Source organism: Pinus tabuliformis, chromosome 8 (genome assembly GCF_031772625.1).
Source record: "Pinus tabuliformis cultivar Carrire ecotype Pingquan chromosome 8, CPIR1, whole genome shotgun sequence".
Classification (NCBI taxonomy): Eukaryota; Viridiplantae; Streptophyta; class Pinopsida; order Pinales; family Pinaceae; genus Pinus; species Pinus tabuliformis.
The window spans coordinates 341301519-341307730 of NC_142294.1; positions in this window are offsets into that span (position 1 = coordinate 341301519).

Below are 6212 nucleotides of genomic sequence, written 5' to 3' on the forward strand. Positions count from 1 at the left end.
AATTTATCTTTGCGATAGTTCCAATTAAGAGGAACGGATTCAGATTTAAGGAATCTGCTCTGGCAAATTACAGAAAAAAAGTAGAGAAATCCTAAAGACTGCTTCTCCGGAGCAGAACATATCTATACGCGCACCTAATAAATGAAAAAAGGATGTCCTGACCAGATCGTGCTGGACAGACTTCGAATTTATATCGACGAAAGCACGGAGGGCAACTCATGGCTGATGTGAAACGTCTGGACATGAGATCTGAGTTGACTCGGCTTTGCGAATGGAGTTGATACATGGGGAAGGCCCGGAGGGAGGAACGGCCCCTTTGTGTTTGGGTGAGGAGCTCTTACCCATAACATCAGATGGGCGGAGATTCAGAGATCCGCTAATTTGCTGATTATGGTCATGATCGCTGTGATTAAACTCCATTGATAGAGCCTTTGACTGAGGAGGCAAGGCACGGGCTTCTGAACATGGCGAGATCGTCCAGAGAAGTACAAGCAGCCATGGTATAAGCAATCCGCAAAGGAATGCTGAAGAACGAGATTTTGACTGGCGTCCCATGATATTGACCTGACCTGAACTCAGAGAATTGAGATGAGAAATATGGCTGTAATAGATTGTCACAGTTAACCAAATCCAGAGATGGTTCTCTAATCAGTTGTGTGATATATATATATATTTTATATAGGAGTTGTCTATAATGCGACTTTTTGAGATTCCGGTGATGGAATCCGGCGGAAGAAATTGAGATGAAATCATGATTTGTTGCAGTTAAAATGGTTTTTTAACTGCATATTCGGATTCAGCACCCTGAAAAACCCCTGGGACGCTTTCATTGTGCAGAAACTAGTTATCAAACTTCGATTTCAATAAATCACTGCCGGATTTTCACCGGAAAAAATCGCCGGAAAGGCTTTCAAAAAGTCGCGTTAAAGACTACGACTTTTATATATAATACTGGGGTGGTGGTCAATTGTGTGGAGCACGCCATGTAGCGTTGGAGTTAAGCAGCTCGTTTAATACAAAAAGTCAGACACGCAATATCCAAGACATTCCCCATAGCAAATCTGTAGCCTGTTTTACGCGTAAAAGAAGTTTAACTTGTTCAAGTCTCAACCTTATCTTATTTGGCCGGATTCAACCGGTATGTATGTTGTTGCGGCACTTTCCGACTGGTTCCCATTTGCACTCCGCCCATATCGGTTTTTGGTCGCAGCAAATTACATATCATTCGTAAGGAAAGCCTTGTTTTCGGCGGAGGTGAGCGACGAACGGATGGAGAGCTTGGAATCTGTGAAATTTTGCCAGTTGGAGCGCTTAGATATTATAACATAGAATTTGATCGGTAAATTGCAGGTAAGAAAATTGTAATTTTTTTGTTGTGGTTGAAATTGTGAATATTGGGAACTGTGAAAATTGTCAAATTTGAAAATTCTGTCTGTTTTGAAATTCCAGTCTTGTGGAAGGATAGTTATATAAAATAAATAATTGATAAATATTAATAAGTCTCAATTCATAGTAGGTATCAGAATATTTATTTCAATATACATTTGACATTATTAATATCAAAAAATATATCATTTTTTAAATTTGTATAATTTAAGTTATTATGATTCATACTTACATTTAAAATGTGAAAATCTATACTTCCAATAAAAAAAATATAAAAAATTCTATTGGAGAAAAGAACAAATTTGATACTAAATCAATTAAAATGTAAAAACCTATACTTCCAATAAAAAAATATAAAAGATTCTATTGGAGAAAAGAACAAATTTGATACTAAATCAATTGAAATAGAACTAGAAGGGAGGTAGTTTAATTATGCCCATTAAGGTCACTAACTACAATTAAAAATTTTAAATTTATAAAACGAAAATTAAATTGCCAAAACTAAAATATAATTAATATGATAATTAAAAATAAAGTATACCAATAAAATAAATAATAACAACTCATAAAATTTCAATGTAAATAATTATTTATTTTTTTAAATAATATTATAAATAAAATTGATATTTAGAAGTGGAAACAAAATTCTTACAACAAGGTAGTGGCCTAATCAAGGTTTATTAGATCCCATTCATTTGGATAGCTATATGTTGTTCCAAACAAAGTCTAGGTTAACTATTTTATTATAACTTAAATAAATGATACAAATCAAAATAAATTAAGGAAAATATATAACATAATAAAACATTTGCAATATCATGTAAACAAAATTACAAACTGTTATGTGTTTTTAAGTGTTGCTTTAACATATTTGAATAGCACGAGGTATGGAGAGGAAATCACCTACATTCAAAATAGTGAAAAAGAGCTTAGGAAAGATAGTGAATATATTTTTATATTTTAGAAATTTATTGGCATGTAATAGGTTAATCTATTTAACATATAAATAAAATACAGAGTAAATTGTTTAAATTGTAATTTTTTTAATATCAGAAAGTAAATATTGATTCATTTATCAGGATGTGGGTCGATAATTGGGATAGTGTGGGTGCAATCACGAATTGTACATGGGCACTTAATACCATCGTCCCCCAGATGCTCAAGGCAAGGGGTGCGGTGACTCTTAGCATGAATGCATGCTCAGGAGGTAGGAAAGGTGGCGAGACTAGGGGTAAGGCAGGGTATATTGGAAGGAGAGGTAACTTGATGTGCAATCTTAGAAAGAAAGCTTGTGGAGAAGGGTGGTGTTACAATGCAGTCGGAGGACGCCGAAATGTGAAGAACCAACGTCAACGACGAGCGCCTGCGGACATTGGGTATGTAATTCGGCTCCGCTTCAACATTGTCATTATATTATGGTTTGTTAGGTCCCTATAATACTAGTGATTACCCCATTACTGTTGTAGTTATATACTTTGTTAATATTGTTGTGCCCCTATTGTCCCCATATTGTTATTACGGTGCCCCATAGAATCCCTCTATTGTTATTTTTGTGCCTTTACATTATTATTGTTAGGTCGGCTTGGTTATATTATGAATCCTTAGACTCCTATATATAGAAAGGAGGTTTTGTCATTTGAATCATCATAGAATCATTCATTAGTGTAATGTACAGGTGGTTGCCCCCTCAAAGAGACTGAATTCTAAGGCGTTGACCTATTTTTCTATATTTTCGTGAGCTGGTTTCATAAAATTTGGTATCAGAGCTTTGGATTCGAGGGTTTCGTTGCTCCGAATATGTCATCGTAGCATTTTTGCTATAACTTTTTTCTGCGACGTTTGAGAAGTGAAAAAAAAAACCCATTTGAGACGAAATCGCACTAAACCTTGGATCCGAATTTCAAAGATTTTCACGCTATATTTGCGCGGATATGATCTGAGGAAGTTGGTCTTTTTGCAGACTCCTGAATTACATTCCAAACAGGTGACCTGGGAAAAATCGTCATAACTTTCTCTCTAAGCATCGGATTGAAGTTTCGTAAGAAGGTACAGAAAGAGGACGGACTGCAGTTTCTTGTATATATCTTTTAGAGCCAAAGGTCAAAACAAGGACATGTGGCATGTCATACAAGTTTGCTTTACTGAACTAGTTTATAATCAGGTCACTGTGGGAGATTTGGCATAACTCTTCCTTGGAGAATTCAATTTGGATCAGACTGGTGAGATTGGAAAGAGGACACAGAGGGCTACTACAGGTCGCAATTTCAGAACTGGATGATCCAAAATTACAGAGATACATCAGAGGCAATATCGAGCTCCTACAAAGTGAAGAAAGGTGCATAGACTTTTTTTAAAATTTTTGCTTAGGTTTGGTTTGAAAAATTATTTTGAAGGAATTCAAAGGGAATAGTAGAGCATTATTATTGGTAACTGATGCCTCAAGGAAAAGAAATGCAAACACCTAGTAAGCAACCTAAAAGCTCTATTATAACTCATGAAGAAGAGCAAGAAATGCTACATGATATATCAAAATTACAAGACCAAGTGCAACAAATGTCACTCTCACAAAAGCTAACAGAAGCTAAGATAAATGGAGTGGAATCTAAGATAAAGGGCGTGGAAGCTAAGATGAATGCCGTGGAAGCTAAGATGGATGATTTGAAGATAGATTTGAAGACAGATTTGAAGAGAGACATGGCAGATTTGAAGACAAATTTGAAGATAGACATGGCAGATTTAAAGACAAATTTGACAAATTTTCTACAATAAATACTTACAAATGGTGAAAGGGTAGTAAAGGAAACTCATGATGCGAACAAAAGAAATGTTAATCATGATTTCATAGACTTTGATGTTGGATCGAAGACCCACCATATTCCAAAAATCGATATGAGGAAGTTTGATGGCAAGGATCCCACAACATGGATATTACAGATGGAGCAATTTTTCGATCTCAATAATGTGCAAAACACACAAAAGGTACGTATTGCAACTTTATATTTGGAACCGAATCATTTTATATGGTATCAATGGCTTTTCTCTCGTAAACAAATTATCACTTGGGCAATTTTTATGGAAGAATTGACAGCACATTATGAGGATACAAAAAGCAACACTTTTTTTAGCCAATTGATAAGTCTCAAACAAAAGGGTTCAATAATGGAGCACATTGAAGAGTTCCAAAAATTGAACATAAGGGTAAAAAATATTCCAGAGGAGCATAGGATTGATGTGTTCATAGGGACTTCAAAGGATAATATCCAACATGATGTTCGCCTTTGGGAACCTGATTCATTAGAGAAGGCATTCAGGTTAGCAAGAAAAATGGAAAGCAAAATTATGGCAACCAGGAAGCATACCACTCACAACTATAAAGATGGAAGTGTTGTTGCCCCTAGTCTTCCACAACCTATAAGGTTGACATCACAACAATTGGAAGAAAAAAGAGCAAAAGGGCTTTGTTACAGTTGTGATAGCAAATACATTGAAGGTCATAAGTGTGCTAAGAAGAAATTATTCTACATAGATTGTGAAGAGGAAGAAGAAAAGGAGCAAGAAAGGTCAAATGAAGAGGATATACTTGTGGAACAAAGCCTAGATAAAGAAGAAATGAATCCGACCATATCTTGTAATGCATTGGCGGGAATTACCACTCCTCAAACCATCAAGATAGAAGGACAAATCAAAAAGAAAAAGGTAATAGTGTTGATTGATTCAGGAAGTACCCACAATTTTACTCATTGTAAGATAGCAAAAGAATTGAATTGCTTCCTATATCCAACACCAGAGTGTTAAGTGATGGTTGCAAATGGAGGAATAATAAATTGCTCTAGAAAGTGCCATAATATCAAGCTATCCATGGGAGAATATGTATTGACTAGCCCAATGCTTTCCATTCCTATGGGAGGTGTTGATGTTGTACTAGGAGTCCAATGGCTACAATCCTTGGGAAGAATAGCTTTTAATTTTCAAGAACTTTTCATGAAATTTTTTGTGGAAGGAAAGGAAGTTGAATTAAGGGGTATTGCAGGGAAACTCAGAAAGATAATAAGCTCTAACGGTATGAAAAAGCTTCTAAGAAAGGAATAAAGAGGTGTAATTGCACAATTATGTTTGCTAGATGTTTCCACATCGAAATCATCTATTTCTCCAGATCTCCTAAGAGTCTTGGACAATCATTCCAAGGTATTTGAGACTCCCAAAGGTCTCCCACCTATTCGTGATCATGATCATGCTATTCACCTGATTCCAGGAAGTGTTCCTCCAAACATCAGGCCGTACAGATATCCCTATGCCCAAAAGTGTGAAATTGAACGTATGGTTGCAGAAATGTTAGACACTGGTATAATTCAACCTAGTCAAAGTTCTTTCTATGCTCCAGTAGTATTGGTGCACAAGAAGGATGGATCATGGCACATGTGTCCAGATTATAGGGCGCTCAACAAGCTCACTATGAAAGATAAGTTTCCCATTCCTGTCATTGATGAATTACTAGATGAATTGCATGGATCAATTTACTTCACCAAGTTGGATCTTCCTTCAAGATATCATCAAATCAGAATGAAGACTGAAGACATTCTAAAAACAACATTTAGAACTCATGAGAGTCATTATGAATTTTTGGTCATGCCTTTTGGCCTTACCAATGAACCTTCTACATTTCAAGGTTTGATGAATTCCATTTTCAAACCCTTCCTTAGAAAATTTGTGTTAGTATTTTTTTATGATATACTAATCTATAGCAAGTCTTGGAAGGATCATGTTGAACATGTTGACAAGGTGCTACAACTATTGGAGTAGAAACAACTATATGCAAAAAGATCCAA